The sequence below is a fragment of the Macrotis lagotis genome, chromosome 8, assembly GCF_037893015.1.
Source record: "Macrotis lagotis isolate mMagLag1 chromosome 8, bilby.v1.9.chrom.fasta, whole genome shotgun sequence".
Taxonomy (NCBI): Eukaryota; Metazoa; Chordata; class Mammalia; order Peramelemorphia; family Peramelidae; genus Macrotis; species Macrotis lagotis.
The window spans coordinates 154,369,246-154,387,814 of record NC_133665.1 but is presented as its reverse complement, the minus strand read 5'-3'; the positions used below and the strand labels follow the sequence as shown (position 1 = coordinate 154,387,814).

The window sequence follows — 18,569 nt, the reverse complement described above, 5'->3', positions numbered from 1 at the left end:
TTCTTGGAGTCCTGAATTAAGAGAGTTAGACTCTACAAAAGATTTATTCCTTCTTCTCCTTACTTTTATGCTATTATTCTCTATTTCTACATATTATATTGTAAATATTAACTTATTTAAGTCATTGCAATAATAAAAATATTAATGATGATGCATTTAAATTTTAGGCTTTAAAATATCTCATTTGAACCTCATGATAACCCTGGGAAATGTCTATTCTTATTCCCATTTTATAAATTAAGAAATTGAATCACATTAAATGGTTTCTTTCCCAGTTAGAACATGTATATAGAGTGCACTAATGTATGGAAATCTCTTTAAAAAATGTGCATGCAATGACTGAAGAAGACTGTGTTTGATGTGGTAGCTCTCTGAATACTGAATGATGACATATGAAGGAGGGAATCAAGATATACAAAATCTACATATAAAATGCATATTTATGTAAATGTGCACATAGATGTGCATAGACAGGAATGTAATTATATATGTATATAATTTGAATATGTTAATATAATATATATCTATATATTTATTTATGTATGCACATGGAACTCACCACTAGAATCATTGAATTTAAGTACAACGAAAACAGTTTGGCTCAACAAAAGAAAAAATATATAAGCTGCTCCCATATCAAATTAGCTGCCTCAAAAAAGAATGAATTTCTTACCATAGGGTAAATTCAAAGAGAGGATGAAAATTTGCTCATTTTGGATTCAAATGGGAGCCTGTATACAGATTATACAAGCTGGAGGAGTGATCAGCCTCTTCTATTCATTCCACATGAAATTGTCTTTGTGGATAATGTTAGCATCATCACACTGATGGGAAAAATCCAGTTTGACAAGTGATTTAAGTGTCCAAGTGTTCATGTGTTATGATTTGGGAGGAAAAAAATGTTGGGATCATAGCTAGAAACATTAACTTTGTGTTTATGATACATGTTTAGGTTGCCATATAGTTTTATTTTTATATTATATAAATGCATTTATGTCTATAAATATTTAGATGTTAGGTAGTGATGAATCATGAATAGCAAGGACATTTGAGACTGGATTGTTTTTATTTTTGTTTTTGTGCAAGGCAAATGGAGTTAAGTGACTTGCCCAAGGCCACACAGCTAGGTAATTATTAAGTGTCTGAGGACAGATTTGAACTCAGATACTAGCTGCCCTGAGACTGGATTGTTTTGAATTAAAAGTGCTTCTGTCTAGATAAAAACAAACAAACAAACAAAACATTATTCACTGGTGTCTGCCTAGGAAGGTTTTTGTTTTTGTTTTGTTTTGTTTGCTTATTTGTTTGTTTGTTTGTTTGGGGGGGAGGGCATGTGAGGGTGTTGTTTGGCCAGTGGCAAACTTCTATTGAGAAGACTTTCTGAAAGGATCAAATTATGACTGAAAATCTGAGCGATTTGATTTTGGCTTCTACTGAGCAACCTAATGCTGTACTTGTTTTTCTTTGTGAGTGATTTAACATTTCATTTTCGAGTTCATCTTACATACTAGGAAACTGAATCAAACAAGATGAAGTGATTTGTCCAAGGTCAAATAGCTAGTACACATCTGAGTCTGGATATGACCTCAGGAACATGAGTTTTCCTGACTTCAGACCCAACATTCTATCTACTGTGCCACTTAGATTCTCTAGGACAATCCTTGAGGGTGACTCATTTCAGTGTGAACAGTCTGCACAGTGCATATTCCATCATTAAATTAGGAATAACTTTGAAAACCTGCTATTCTCCTAAAATAAGGAAGATAAAGCTTGTGTAGCAAAGCTTCCAACTAAAGATACAAAAAGTAAGGAAAAAAAAAAAAACCTGTGTAATTTTTAAAGGAAAGTTAAGAGAATACAAATGGGCACAGCCCATTCCAGAAAATACTAATAGCAAAGAAAAGGTTAAAATATGCCAAATTTACTTCAAGTGTCTCTTCTGAGAAAGGGGCTTTATAAAAATGAAGTTTACAGTATACAAAAAATAATAAATGGAACCAATGCCATCTCTTCATCTATTCATGATTCTTTATGTAATCTCATTTTATAGTCTTTAATACAAAAACTGTTTTATCTCATAGAGTGATATAAGTTGGAATAGGTTAATCAGGAAAATTGGCCTCCTGGAAAAGATTAAAAGGATCTTCCAATGAAGAAATCCCTCTAACAATACAAATGCAAGTTATGGGCAAGAAGAGTGGTCATGAGCCTTGAGTGATAAAATGTCTTTCCTAGTGTCACATTACATATATGTATCAAAGAAAGGATTTGAACTTTTCATTCTGAAGTCAAAAGCAGCTGCCTAACCAATTACTGCATCTCTGGTGACATATATAACCTTTTGACCCTCAGGTTCCCCTCTATTTTCAATAAAGGGCAGGGGAAAGTTTCAGTCCATCATCATCATCATCGATGACTCAAGCTTAGAGATATCAAATATGACAATGTCAGACATATACTGCAGTTTAAAAGTGGAAGTCACACCATGGGGCAACATATGGTTTTCCATATGGATAGTGACAGGAATGAGGGATATGAGGAGAGACTTTTAATCCTTTTTTAAATGTAGGATTTTCTCCAGAACAAGTTGAGGCTTTGTATAGTTAGAGAAATAGTCAAAAGTGGATGTTCTAATCTAATTAATCTTATTTCAAACCAAGAAAAACTGTTTGCCTGCATAGGGAACCCCATCAGAATACGTAATTGCTTTCACAGACCCACATCTTGCCTCCCATCAGACAACTTTATTATGTTGTTTGCTGTAGCCTGAATACTAACTCCAAGAACAAACATCAGGACTGCATTGGGTGCAGAATGTCATAGCCCTTTGGACTTAATGTGCTTCAAACAAAGGGATGACTTCCAAAAATCTGTACTCTTGAGCTTGAGCTCATATTTTGTAGTTACACATGAATATGGAATTTTAATAGATATAGGATAAAACTCAATAAGCTTCTGACTTCAATTGTGCTACTCTAAAGGTGCTTAACTGTCTTCTATAATTATTATATTTTGATGAATGATGATGCAATAGCTACTTCCCAGGAATAGAAGCCTTCTCAAGTAATTTTATCATTAAATTGCCTAGCAAGACTTGCATAGTGATAAATATGTTTTTATCCTATTGGATCTATCAAATATATTATACCTTTTCCTCTGGAATTAGGTCTTACAGTCTTCTCTCTGTAAATACAATATTATTAAGGAATAACATGGAGCTTGGGAGGATGGATAAGTCCTTAGAGTCAGTAGTCGACATTTCTGCTATGATCTTTGCAGGAAAATAGACAAAAAGAGAAACTTCAAGTAAAACATAACATTAAAATGAATTGGAAGGATTTCATCATGCAAAAAGAAATCAGAGAGGTGGAGTAGTGGATAGAGCATGTAGTAGCTAAGAGCATAAGCCCTGGAGACAGGAGAACCTGAGTTCAAATCCAGGTTCAGACAATAATTTCTTAGCTGTGTGACCTTGGACACCCAACTTTGCAAACTGTTTTGCAACAGTTTGCTTTGCAAACCACAAACAACCCACCGTCCCCAAATAGACATCAGATAATATAGCAAAAATGACAGTCCACAGAGGTTAAGGTATCAAGAGATTGAATCCCACAAGAATATAAACTGTTGAAAGGAAGACTGAAAACCCAGGGGAACAAATCTAAGATTTGATTATCAATGAAATGATAAAATCAGAACCCACAATTTGGAATTGTCAGTTTTAGTAATGTGTGTTTGCCTAATTATAATGTTAAATACTAAGAAAATTATGATCATCAGTTTGTTAAAATTCCATATACTTAGGCAAAACATACTATTCTGGTATGGCATTGATTTGCAATCTTTTTGAAAAAATAATAATGGCAGCTTATATTTATGTGTATTATAATATACATTGAAATACTGGGTATTTCAAAAGTCTTATTGCAACATTTATTTTAATAGTTTTTAAGCTTCAATGGCTTAGAAACTAATAAGACTAAGGAACTGAATGCATTTTAAATTTGCATTTTCCTATTTAACACTTAGACTCTAATTACTCTGAAAGCTAGTGGATTTTCTTTTGTTTTATATGATTTTGATCTATGACTGAATTGAGTAGAAAATGTGAAATGAATAAAAATCTGAGACTTATGCCACTTATAGACTTCGAGAATTACACTACATTTAAGAGACATATAAAGGTTCATCCTGGTACTATGGGTCAGAAGAGAAATTTCCATGTGTCAGTTAGAAATAAACCCAAATATATATCTGTTATATTATATATCCTCTTGGGAAGTTGGTTAGACCAGGATATTTCCCCCCATTTTTACAGTAATAAAAATGAATTATTTTTTTCATCCAGAAAAATTAAATAAATTGGCTTTAGATTACCCAGCTAAAACTTTTTGCTAAATCTGTGACACCAAGACCAGTGATCTTCACACTGTAATAAATTTGTCTATCATTACATATTAAAAACGAAAGACAAAATATTTTTAAATTGAATTGGTTTGGGCAAAGTAATGTAGAGCATTGAACACTTGATGAAACTGGGAGGTTCTGAATTCAAATCCATTCTCAGATATATCCTAGCTTTGTGACACTGAGCAGATCACACAACCTCTTTCTGACTCAGGTTCCTTATTGCTAAGATAATACCACTTGCCTCTCATGGGGAGGAAGAAGATAGACGGATCCGGGGATAGAGTGATGAACTTGGAGTCACTAAGAATTTGTCCACAAGATCATGAAGAATAAGAAAGGACCAAATGACTAAATGTTGTGAGGATCAAATAGAATAATATTTATATAAGATTTTACAATAATGTACTATGTAAATATTAACTACTTATTAAGTTTCTAAGTCCATCAAATAATTCTCAAATGTCTACTGTGTGCAAATAGCTATTGTAGGGACAGAGGATACAAAGATAGAAATTAAAATGTTTCTTTCTTCAAGGAGCTTCAGATCCTGATCTCCATAAGTTGCTAGTCCTCTCTCACTCATAAGTATATGTTCAAGTGTTTCTTTACATAATCTCTATATATTTATTTATTTCACTCGCTGAATCTTCCCAGTAGTCTATATTCACTCTGAAGGCAAAGATTGTTTTATTTTTATCTTGGCATTTCCATGATTTTGTTCGTGCCTTAATGAAACAATGTGATTGTGATTAATTAGTATTTGCTGTATTGAATTAAATAAACATAACGTAAGTCAGTCACAAAGTATAACAGTTCACCCCAGAGTGAGGATTTTGTAAATTAGCAATTAAAAACTGCATGTGTAAGTCAATCTTTCTTGGGAGGCTACAGTTATTGCCTCCATCCATGAGGGGGTTAAAATGCTCTGGTTTACAAAGTTAGTCATTAAGTCCAAAAGCACTGTCTCAACTATAGAAAGTAAGTAAAGAGTTGCTTTGAAGTCCATCTCATCACTTTCATTTTAACCAGAATTGTTTGTCTATATATTTTCCCCTCTACATTTCCTATATAAGATTTATCAAATCAGTCCCCTGAAAGTTGTATTGGAAAAGCAATATGTGTGTGATTGAGATATTGTTAGCAACAAAACATGTTCTGGTCCCAGAGCTGTTAGAATCTGATTGATAAAATTTAATATTTTTGAAGGGTAAAACCTATGATTCCAGCCTCTTTATTTGCAGGGTGTGTGAAGTTCTTTTTATCTCTCTGAGTTTCATTGTAGCTGTGTGATGGAGATACCAATAAATTATTGAATGTAATATCCACATGTCTGAATGATCTTTGGGGGACAGTGGTTTTGTTCCTTCATGGGAGAGAGGAAAAAGAAGGTGGTTGAAGTTTTGAAAAAATGTCAAAGCTAAGTAATAAAGCATGAATTTCATTGAACAGAATCTAATGAAATCACCCAATTTATTTCCCTTTCACTGTTGTAATACAGGTAAACCTTGCTTTGTTCCAGTCATAGAGCTAAAAGGGAACATAGTGGTGATTTTCACAGAACTTTGTTTATGTTTGAGGGATTGGAAGACAACTCATAAATACCTTTAATAAAAAATAAAAAGTACAGGAAAAATCAACTAAGATTTTTAAGGAAAGTAATTTGTTTCATGGAATCTTAAGAATTGTTTGTTCCAGGAAGTCAGAGCAATTTAAAAAAAATCAACTTTTTGAATCTCTCTGTCTCTCTGTCTCTCTGTCTCTCTGTCTCTCTGTCTCTCTCTCTCTTTAAAATCTCTATATGACCTGGTCTCCAAGCTACCAGCTGATCTCATTATGATATCCTCCTAGACTGTGGGTTTATATCTCTCCTTTTGAGAATTTATATCTCTCCTTTGCAATCAGAAATATTACTTTGGTATTGTAGTCCTTTGGTAGACCTCAGGAATTATTAAGACCAGAATTATTCTAAGGGTTTTATTTATACTGACATACAAGAACTTTCTTCTACAGTCTATTTGGTTTTTTTCATTGACTACTGATGAAATGTTTAAAATGGAAGCAGAGATAACATTCTTTAGATAAAGGATTTCTGTAAAGATTTTCTCTTAACACAGCACCCCACACACACATGTAATAGTTTATTATTGCTTAGATACTGATGTTTATTACTTCATAAAACTAATGTCATGGAAGTAGAGTCTGACTGAATAGATTATGAATTTAGTTGTATTGAAACCCATTCTTTGCTTTTCTAGTGGGAGAGGGGATAGTATCAAGGCTAGATATGTAAACTGATAATAGAAACAAATGAAGTTATAAATCCAAAATATGTTGGTATTCTTTATTTTTCTTTTTTGATATTTTATATATTTATTTTTTCAATTGCATGCAGTGGTAATTTGCAACAATTAATATTCTGCAAGATTTTGAGTTTCGCCTTTTTCTCCCTCCCTCCCTTCCTAGCTACATATCCCTGACTGAAAAGAATCAACTATAGACTACACATGTATATCCATGGCAAGCATAAATCAATTTTAATCATGTTGTGAAAGAAGAATCAAATTGAAATGAGGGCAAATATGGAGAGGAAAAAAATGCCTGACAACTTTTGAAAACTGAAGATAGTAAGCTTTGGTGTGCATTTGAATTCCATAGATCCTTCAGTGGATATGTATGACATCTTTCACAACAAGTTTTTTAGAATTTTCTTGATTATTGCGATACTCAAATTAACAAATCCAACATATTGATCATCACCCATCACTCTCTTAGTGTTCTGCTTCACAGGATCAGTTAATGCAAGTCTTTTCAGGCTACTCTGAAGTCTATTGCCTCATGATTTCATTTATTATTATTGTTATATAAGTATTTTGCTTTCCAATTACATACAGTGATAGCTTCTACCAATAAATTTTTCAAGCTTATGAATTTTTAAATTTTCTCCATCTCTCCTTTCCCTCCCCCCCTGCCTCCTCAGAAGGCAATCTGACATAGGTTTTACATTTGTATCCATGATAAGCATAGATCAAAATTGAAAGTGTTGTGAGAGAAGAATCAGATCCAAAAGGAAGAAAGAAAACATTAGAGATAACAAAATTAAAAAATATATAAGACAATTTTTTAAAATCGAAGAAGATAATTCTGTCTGAAGTATCATATTCTAGGCCCTTTGATCCTTTAATTGTGATGCTACCTTGTCCTCCATAATCCTAGCTATGACTCCTTGGTATTTGAATCACTTCTTCCTGGCTACCTACTGATTTTTCTTTTTGGCCTGATAATTCTGAAATTTGGTGACAATATGATTTGCAGTTTTTATTTGGGACCCTTTTCTGGAGGTGATCAGTGGATTATTTCAATGACTCTTTTATCTTGTGGTTCTAGAATATCAGAGTAGCTGTCTTTGAGTGTTTCTGAGTAGATATTATCAAGGTTTTTTTGATTTACCATGCTTTCAGGAGTCCAATAATTTTTAAAATTTCTCCCCTGGATCTATTTCCCAGATAAGCTGTTTTTCCAATGCGATGTTTTACATTTTCTTCTCTTTTTTGTTTTTTTTTAATTGAATGAATATTATTAGGTTTCACTTGTCCAATTCAATTTCTCAGTGAATTAATTTCTTTACTTCATTTTTACATTTCTTTAATTCATTGGGTCAATTCTATTTTTAAAGCCATTATTTTCTTTTTCTCTTTACCCAATTATATCTTAAAGTTGTTTACTTCAATTTTTTCAAGTAGTTGCTTTCAGTTCTTCACTTTTTCTTCAGTTCTTTTTGCAAGATGTTGAAATTCTCTTGTATTTCATTTCACAGTTTTGCTACTCTAAAGTCTATTTTTATCTCTTCAATGAGGCCATTTTGGGCTTGAAATCAATTGATATCTTCCTCTGGGGCTTCACTTGTGAGGATTTTTTCCTGCCATCATCTTCTGAGATGGCACTGTGATCTTCCTTCTCTCCATGGTAACTTTCTATTATTAGGCTTTTTTTTTAAAACTTTTCTTACTCATTTTGATTTCTGCTCCAGTGCATGGGGGCATCACCCTAAACTCTTGTATTGAGAAAGAGACCTGATCAAAAATCTTCTTATTTGGAATACTGCTGACTTCCTCACTGAATGTCATTTCTGACCTCACTGGCTACACAGGGCTTCTGTGTTTGTGTCCTTCCAATTGACCTGCTTTGTTATTGGACCACTGATCCAGGACCCTGGGATCTTGGCCACAGATCTCTTCTTTGGCTTAGATGCCCTATATTGGTTAACTCTCCACTTCCACGTAATGTAAACAGGTGTTTTCTGAAGACCTTTTCAGATATCATGAAGTAGAAAATGCTCTACTCTGTTCTTTTGTAGTTTCTGTCACACCAGAACCAGTTTAGAGGATTGAATAATGTTTTGAGGGGGAAGTCTGGGAAAGCATTGGGAAATTCCTGGCTTCTCTCTGTCATCTTGGTTCTGCATCATAAATGTATTTCTCAACACTTCTTGAACACCTGCATGTGGTAGTGGAAAAACATGTTATGCAATGAAAGGACCTATGTAAAATTGCTGCCTTTGACTCTCTAAACTTACGATACCTGAGGTTTAGTTACCTCAATTATAAAATAAAGTATTGAAAAAGATATGCTTTGAGGTCTTTTCTATTGCTGGATCTATAGTTCTCTAAAACTTTTACATTGTAACTATTTACATTAAAAGTATTTGCATTGTAAAATATAATTCTATTTTTTTAGAATGCATTCTTTGCTTTAAAAAAGTCTTCCTTCCTCTCCTCTCCCCACATCAAAAATTAAATCTAAATCCTCAGTACCTCTTCTTCTGGAGACAAAACTATAGAACTTTTCTTCTTCGTCCACATTTAAATTAACCTGTCAAATACACAAAAATGATAATTTTGCCAAAACAAATCATAAGACTGTTGATATAAAGATAACAAAACAATATAGATTAATTTCTTCACTGTCAGTTTGACACAGTGACAATATGACCACTAAAAAGTCTTTTCAGAAACATGAAATTTTAACTCATTTCTTGTTTTGGTGAGATGACATTCTTGCCCAAGCAATTGACCTTCTTATGAGGTTGAGAGTAAACTCTAAAAAAACATTTCAAACTTCTATCATTATTCCATTTTCACATTAAAGGTTCTTAGGATTCAGAGGTGCCTCTTATTGTTTTGTTATTTACTTTATAGTCCAAAAGGTGAATTCAGTGCAAATATTTGATCCAATTTCATGGATGTGTGACTGAAAATAACCATGACTGTATCTCTCTGACACATTTTTATGATATTTGTTAGAACATTCTCTGGCCATAGAAGCCTTGGGTTATAATACAAAATATATAATACACAAATACAAAAGTATATGCTTTGGGTATGTTATAGTTTAGGAAATTTGTTATATACATTGAAATATGCAAAAATACTTAAGAAACTGATGTGTTGAATTGAATAAGAGGTTACATACAATTTAATCTGCTGGGGGGGGGGAATATGGAAGTAACATTGATTTTTCACAGGAGAGTTCCTAATTTGCGATGTGTTCCTGCTTCCAATGGATTTTCTTTCACTAAAAGTGTTCAATAATGTCTATTGTTAGATGCATAAAATATCAGATTGGAGAATGGTGAAAGATTTTTAGGAACAATCAAAGGTTCAAGATAGCATGAAATTGTGTTAATTTGATCATCTGTTGGTAATTAACCATGGTGATAAATTACCATAGCTCAGATTATCTATAGTATTTTTCTTATTAAAAAGAGTCTTCTTGCTTTTTTTTTTCAGGAGATAATTGTGGACAGGAGATGACTTTAGCATGGAAATAGAATGAATGCAATTGAAACTTTTAAAATGTATGCTTATATCTTAAATTATAAAGGTAGTCTTTTCATATGTAAGTGGCATAGAGCTGATTTTTATGAGGAGTTTAATCCTAGAAGTATCTCTAGATAAAGCAAATTCTACACTCACCTCTTGACACACACACACACACACACACACACACACACACACACATACATACACAAACAGAAATGTGTACATACCACTGAGTTATTCACTAAACTAATGATCACAGGATCAACTAGACTCTATTCTAAAAACTCTTGAATACTGTTTTATTTTACATTGAACAGTCATTCATTTTTTCAGGGACATGACTTAAGTAGAAACCAACATTCCTGGTTTAGGTTAGGAGAAGTCACAAATACAGCATTCAGAACTTGCCTGAGACAACATATTAGATATCTGTGACCCTGAAGAAATTTCTTAGTCTTTCAGTTCCCCACTCAAATTTATAAAATTCCCAGAGCACATATTTCCCTTACTTGTTACATTTTCTCTCACCTGGAATTTCTTTTATCAATGAAGTCTATGCAAACCAATCCAAATAAATTCAAAACACCAAAAATAAACAAACAACAAAACAATAGCCTACCATGTGGCCTTTTAAAATCAACATAAAGGCCCACAAATAATAGCAAATTAAGTAATAACAATAATTAGGATTTATGCAATACTCTATCTTTTTTGAGCTTCAGAATAACACTGGGAAGAAATTATTTTTATTTATTTTTCCTGTTTTGCAGATGAAATTCAGGCAGATAGTGGTTAGGTGATTTGGTCAAGGACAAATAGTTGATGGATTTCTGGGCCTGGTATGACCTCAGATCTTCATAACGTCAGGTGAAATTCTCTATTAATTATGCTATCAGATAGCATTTAAGTTAAATCATGTATTTTTACAAAATATATTGATCTAGTCAATCATTTCAGGTTTGACTCTGCTTCACACAATCTCAGTTCTTGATAAATGAGTATCTGAGCTATTCCCCTAATAAATAAATCATCCTCTATGTTTGTAGATTTGTAGAGAGTCCTTGGAATGTACTACTTGCTTTGAATATTGTGTTTCTTAAAATTTCTGCAAAGTTCACCTTGGCTGCTATTTCCTTGAGAAAAATGTCTTTATGTCCCTAATTATCTACTCTCTTTCTACTCAATTTTTTAAAAATTTCCATTCATGTGTAAATGCCACCCCCCCCCCCATATGCCTATATCTTTTAGAACAGGTACTTTTTTGTTTATTTGGTAGTTTTGCTTTATATTTCCAACACCCACTACCATGTCCTGCCCTTAATTTTTTTTTTATTTTTTTAAAAACCTTTCTTTTTTCTAAGCTAAGTGTTTTGCAAGGTTAGGTGACTTGCCCATGGTCACACAGCTAGGTAATTATGAATTGTCTGAGGTCAAATTTGAACTTAAATCCTCCTGACTATGTTAATTTGGTTTTGTTTGTTTGTTTTTTTAGGTTTTTGGAAGGCAAATGGGGATAAGTGGCTTGCCCAAGGCCACACAGCTAGGTAATTATTAAGTGTCTGAGACCAGATTTGAACCCAGGTAGTCCTGACTCCAGGGTTGGTGCTTTATCCATTGCGCCACCTAGCCACCCCTGTTAATTGGTTTTTAAGAAATTCATGTTGGATTATATCTACTTCCATTCTATAGTATCAGTTTTAGGGCATCTTTCTTTTTTTTTTTTTTTTTAGCATTTAGTATATTCAGGGCATTTATCAGGTCAGTATAAGAATTGGACTTATGTTGTCTTGATTTGATAGGTTCCAAAATGGGCATACAATTTCATTAAAATCATAAGAAATAGGGGCAGCTAGGTGATGCAGTGGATAAAGCACGGGCCCTGGAGTCAGGAGTACCTGGGTTCAAATCTGGTCTCAGACACTTAATAATTACCTAGCTGTGTGGCCTTGGGCAAGCCACTTAAACCCCATTTGCCTTGCAAAGATAAACACCTAAAAATGTTCAGAAATAGTATTTTAAAAATAGCTTTGAGAGCTTGAGAGCAAGGACTATTTATTTTAGTATCATGGATAAGTTCTAGTATGATGTTTCCTGAGACATAATTAAATTCATTGAACTAGAATGCACTAAGTATATACTTGTACTTTATATAGCTATATTCTCCTTAGAAATTAATGCTTTGCAAATTGTATGAAAATTCTGATTCATTTTAAGAAATTATTTTCATGATTTTCTCTTTACCTGTGATGTCCTTTACTCAATTTCCTCTCTATTCTGCTACTTCAAAATATTCTTATCTTTAAGGCCCATTCAAAGCATTCCTCTCTGTGATGTAACATATGTTCAATACAGTTAGGAAAAGTCAAATACACTTTTTCATTTTTATGGCAGAGATATAATCCCAAATATTGATCCCTTCATTTTGAAGTACATGGAGAAAAGCAGAGAAAATAAAACAATAGGGAAATTCTGAAGTTAGGATGGAGGAAAAAAATAATCATTTTGGTTTTCAAAATTTTGAGTTTGAGATGGCTAGTTCATATTCAATTGAAATTGTTCAAGATATATAACAATATTTCTCAGAAAGATCTGGCTAGCATATATGCCCAAAATGAGAATACTCTGTATTAAATGATGATTAGGTCTATGGAATCTTATCACATCTATAGGCCTGTAAAAAGAAAAAGAAAAGAAATCCAGTTGAGAGTCTAATGTCTGAAGATAAGATATGGATGATGAACCAGCAAAGGAGACTGAGAAGAAGCAATTAAGAAAGACAAATCAGAAAACCAGAAGAGTTCAGTGTCACAAAAATTCTAGAGAAGACATAGAGATAAGAAAGAGACAATAATAAACCTAGCAAGAATCATTGTCTTAATATTTTTTTTCTATTTTTAAAAGGCTTGGAAAATCTTAGGCTTATTTATATTGAAGAAGGAATAATTCAAGATATAAAGATCAATTAAAAAATCAATCAGTAAGAATGAAAGATAAATTACTATTCAGGCTTAGGAACCAGGAAGTGTTATATTCTATTCTGGATAGAAAGTACATATGTAATTCTAGGTAAGCCATTTAAATTTTTGTAGTTCAAAGTCTAACCTTTAAAGTGAGAGTAATTAAAGAGTCACAAAATCTTATGGTTGGGTAAAACTTTAGTGGTTATACATTGCAACAAATATCTATAAGGAATCCCCAGCAGGGCACAGACTATACATCATAAAAAAGCTCACTTTGAAGATGTCCAATGAAAAGGAAAGCATCTCCAGAGACAATTTATTCCTTTCTTTAATTGGTAAAAAAGCTTTTTGCTTCTATAAAGTCCAAATTTCTTTGCTTTACCTCACTTCCATTAATGATGATTCTATGTATAAAATCACGCACACAATAACTCCATTTCCACCCTGCCATGATCCCATTTTTTTACCTGGTCTTCTCTCTCTCTCTCTCTCTCTCTCTCTCTCTCTCTCTCTCTATATATATATATATATATATATATATATATATATATATGTATATATATAAACAAACTTTATTCATCCTTAATTTGAGTACACTTAACATGCTACTTTTTCTTTTCAATACATCTTTGACTAGTCAATGTCCTTCTTCAACAATTAAACCCAGAAACAAACTCCATATTCCTTATGAGGTCTAAACAGAATGAAGAGACAATATGACTTCTTTAGCCTTACAATAATCATCTTTACTGCCACTTCACAGTATTGATTGATCTTATAACAGATTAATTTCTGTAGCACCTTTATAGCTTAACTGGTATCCACCATCATCTCAGTAATCCTCAATTTCTGAAGTTTGAACCCAATTCTAAAATATTATTCCAATTGAATTCTTATGACCTGTAAACTAATGTTGTAGTCTTATAAGTTATTTTTAATCTTAAATGTGATAATATACATGAATGATAGGGGAAAAGTAACTAGGAGGAAACAAACTATATTTTTGGCAATCATTATTAGCCCATTAATGTTATTCACAATAAGTTCATCTAAAATATTTTTTTCTAAACAGATGACATTTATTTTACAGATTTGATGAATATAAGGAATGGGTGGAGTTTTTATATTCAAACTGGTAAAACAAACCGTCTTACTTAATAATACTTAATAAATTGCCATGCAGTTTTCAGGAGACATATTTTCAAATGTTTAAATAAGGCTGAATCATACATAACCTTAAACAGATAGATGGAGAGAGACAGACAGACAGAAAGAAAGAGACAGAGACAGAGAGAGAGAGAGAGAGAGCAAGTGAGAGAGAACTTTTATTAAATTATTAAAAACTTCCTAGCTGTCTGGGTCTGTCTCAAGCCTTGGGGACAGAAGCATAAGCAAATAAGTCCACCCCTTAATACAATTAGCTTATATTCTAATGGGAGTAGCTATATAAAAGGAAGCAGAAAGAGAAAGAAGGCTTCAATCACTTAGTCAACTAACATTTATTAAGCACCTACTCAAAGGTTTGTTATTTGTTGAGAAGTAGTTTGAAGATCTGCTTTCAGATATAAAGTAAACCTTAGTCAAAGTAGGTTGCCTTTCCAGGGTCATAATTAAATGCTCTGTGTGAATATGGTCAGAGGTAGTATGATAAGGAGATACCAAGGAGGTACAGATTTTTCAGACAAGATAAGTTCACTTGTCAGGTCAATTTGCTGACAACGTGAATGTGAGTTAGACATATCCTGGACCTGTCTTTTAGTCATCATTAACCAGATCATATACATATATATATATATATATATATATATGACATTATAAAGTCAATAGAAACAAAACAGAACTTATTATCATTTTTCTTAAATTCTTTTCCCCTTTTTCCTATTACTGCAAAAGGCATTCCTCCTAGTCTCTTAATCTGCCCAGCTGGAAGTCATGCTCAATTCTTCATTATCTTTCCTGCTTCATATCCAATCTGTTGCCAATGTTGGCCAATTTTACATTTGTGACACCTCTTAAATTTGCCCCCCCTCCCCTGACACTATAGCCCTATGATGCAGCCCCCTCCCATATCCAGTGTTTATTATTTTAGGTTTTTGCAAGGCAGAAGGGGTTAAGTGGCTTGCCCAAGGCCACACAGCTAAGTAATTATTAAGTGTCTGAGACCAGATTTGAACCCAGGTATTCCTGACTCCAGGGCCGGTGCTTTATCCACTATGCCACCTAGCCACCCTGCAGTGTTTACTATTGCGATATCCTGTGAATGGGTCTGACTGTTATTCCCTACTCCAACACAGTTGGTCAATAAAGTGATTTTTCTAAAGTACATATACAATCATGTCACTCCTTCCTCAGTTGAGTAAACTCCAGTGATTTCTTGTAGCCAAAAGCAAATACATAATTCTCTGTTTGATATGCAAAACTCTTCATGATCTTACCCCATATAGACTTTAATTTCTCTTATTTTGACATCAGTCTTTCAACTTTCTCACAAGACTCTCCAGGTCTCAGTTCCAGACATTCTCTCTGGAAACTCCCATATAACTGGAGTCTTCCCTTTCCTTCTCTCTAATTTCTATTAAGTACCATCTGAAAACTCATTTTCTACAGGATGCTGTGTCTACCTCTTCAAATCCAGACCATTTAATCTCTTAATCATTTTCCAATTTTCCTGTAAATGACTTAATTTTTCTATACTATAATTTCATAGTTTCCCCAAGACATTGCAAATTCCTTCAGAAAAAAGACCTACTTTAATTGTTGTCATCACAATTAGAATGCAAGTTTCTTGTGGGCAGATATTATCTGCATTTCTTTTGGAATAGTCCTTGACACATTATAAAGCAGTAATGGTGGTTTTTGTAATCTATCTCTCAATTTATCCATTCACCGACCTATCAATTGTATCTATCTATTTATATTATATATACACACATTATATATTTGCATATGATGTGGTCGCCTGGAGAAGTTCATCAGTATTGTACATCAGTCTAATGATAGTGTGCATGCCTGGGTTCTGGATAGTGGACAGTGTTCTTTCCCTTTCACCAATGGAATAAAACAAGAATGTGTCCTGGTTCCCATGCTTTTAGAATAACGTTTTCAGTCATGTTATCAAATGCCTTCATGGAGTATGACCATGTTCTCAAGCTCAGCTACTGCACTAGTGCTAAATAATTCATCTTGAAAAGGCTACAATCCAAGACCAAAGTGGAGGAAGTATGGTACCTGATCTTCTGTTTGTAGGTGATTGTGCCCTCAATGCAGTACCCAAAGCTGAAATGAAACAAATATGTATCAATTCTCTGCTGCTTATGCTAATGATCTAACAGTGATTACCATGAAAATACAAGTACTCCTTCAGCCAGCACCACACCATCCATATGTGGAACTATGGATTACAGCAAATGGAGCAGTTTTGAATACTGTGGATAAGTTCACTTATCTTGTCAGTGTACTTTCCAGGGAGCTATAAATTGATAATAAAGCTGACACACATATTTCCACATGTAGCTCAGCATTTGGGAAGAAAATGTGGGGAAGAAGAGGTATTAGATTGACTACCAAACTGAATATCATCAGATCCTTTGTATTGACCTCATTGCTCTTTGCCTGTCAAACCTGGACAGTCTACCAGCGCCAATGTCAGGAAACAGATTCACTTCCATTTAAATTCTCTTTAGAAAATTCTGAAGATCACCTGGCAGGGGAAGATATCAGGCACTGAGGTCCTTTCTCAGCTAAACTGCTAAGCATTTAAATATTACTTTGGAGAGCACAACTAAGATGGACTGGTAATGACAGACACACACTTGACAAAAACACTATTTTATGGGGAATTTGATGCAGGGAAGTATGGACATAGGAAACACTGTAATTGGAAGTAAATTTTGTAATCTTTTGGACTGTTAAAATCCTATAAAAGGGGCAGCTAGGTGGTGTAGTGGATAAAGCACCGGCCTTGGAGTCAGGAGTACCTGGGTTGAAATCCAGTCTCAGACACTTAATAATTACCTAGCTGTGTGGCCTTGGGCAAGCCACTTAACCCTATTTGCCTTGCAAAAAAACACACACAAAAAAACCCCATAAATCCTATAAAACAATTCTTCTTAACTTACTTTCCGACCTTGACCAAGTTTGATGAGGCAGTTAGGACAATTTCCGTAGGAAATGACTTGTTAGACTTAAAAGTCATGCACTTTGCCATAGGAAGGATTGGTGAGTTCTTGCTTCACCTATATACAATGAGTGCTAACTTGGCCCCTCCTTGGAGGACCACCCCCTGTAATGTGCATATTGGAGAGTACCTGGAGCCAGGTGCTAAACCACTTCTCAAGGTCCACCCTTGTCCAACCCTCTTAAGTTTTGGAACCCAGAAGAGAAATCTCTTTTTTCCTTCTATTCTCCCCTAGCAAGAAAGACACACTTTTTCTGTCTCTCCAAGCTAGAACCCTATGCTCCTGGCAAAGGTCCCTGGAGAAGTATGGTCATCTTTCCTTCTTCCATTACTCACAGGCAATTTGCAAAATTTTCCTCATGCCATTTCCTTTCCTCATGCCATTTCCTAGCATAATCTGTAAACTTTGCATGCTTATGAAATAAATTCTGAGTTATTTCAACTCCAGGCTTAGTAGTGAATTTTATTTCTTTCAATAGTTAGCAATCTTTATTTCTCCTGCAACATAGAGATAGGTCACAATCAGAATCACTGTAACTCTTCTCTAACATAGTGATATCATTTTGGTCTTCTTCAATAAGGATATATATATATATATATATATATATATATATATATATATATTTATATTTATATTTATATATATATATATAATTTCCACATGACAGCTCTTCAGATACTTGAGTATTATGTTCTATATGCTATATATATTGTAAATAACTCTTTATATGGCATCAATGAAAGTCCTTCACCACCCTAAGGGTCTTGCTTTGGAAACACATCCTTATCAGCTCTAAAAAATCATGATTTCATTGATGTAGGCATTTGCTCTACTGTTGCAATTCTTGCTTAATTTTTGCCCAGGAAAAACTCTGTTTGTCTTTGTGTTTGTGTGTTTTTGTGTTTGTGTGTGTGTGTGTGTGTGTGTGTGTGTGTGTGTGTGTGTGTGTGTTTATCTGGAAACAAAGCCCTTTATTCAATACTCTACTCTGAAGAAGGGCCTCCCTGAATTTAGGGATGCTTGATGCAGAAACCAAGTGCAGTATGGAGCAGTTTTTCGACCATGGAAGGACCTCCAAGAGCTTATGAAAAATTGACAGAACTTTTAAGAGTCCAGAGACATAGCCATGCCATGATGAGGGAACAGAGGAGGCATTTCATGGAGGGCTAAATAGCCTTAATCTTTAATTTCCCACTGGGACT

At 33.8% G+C, this 18,569-nt stretch overlaps 1 protein-coding gene across 1 annotated transcript in view; it reads left to right on the top strand.

The window, feature by feature from the left end:
* Positions 1-18,569, top strand: part of LOC141496560 (contactin-6-like) — a 289,341-nt gene that overhangs the window by 21,765 nt on the left and 249,007 nt on the right. The gene's annotated exons all lie outside the window — the stretch shown is intronic.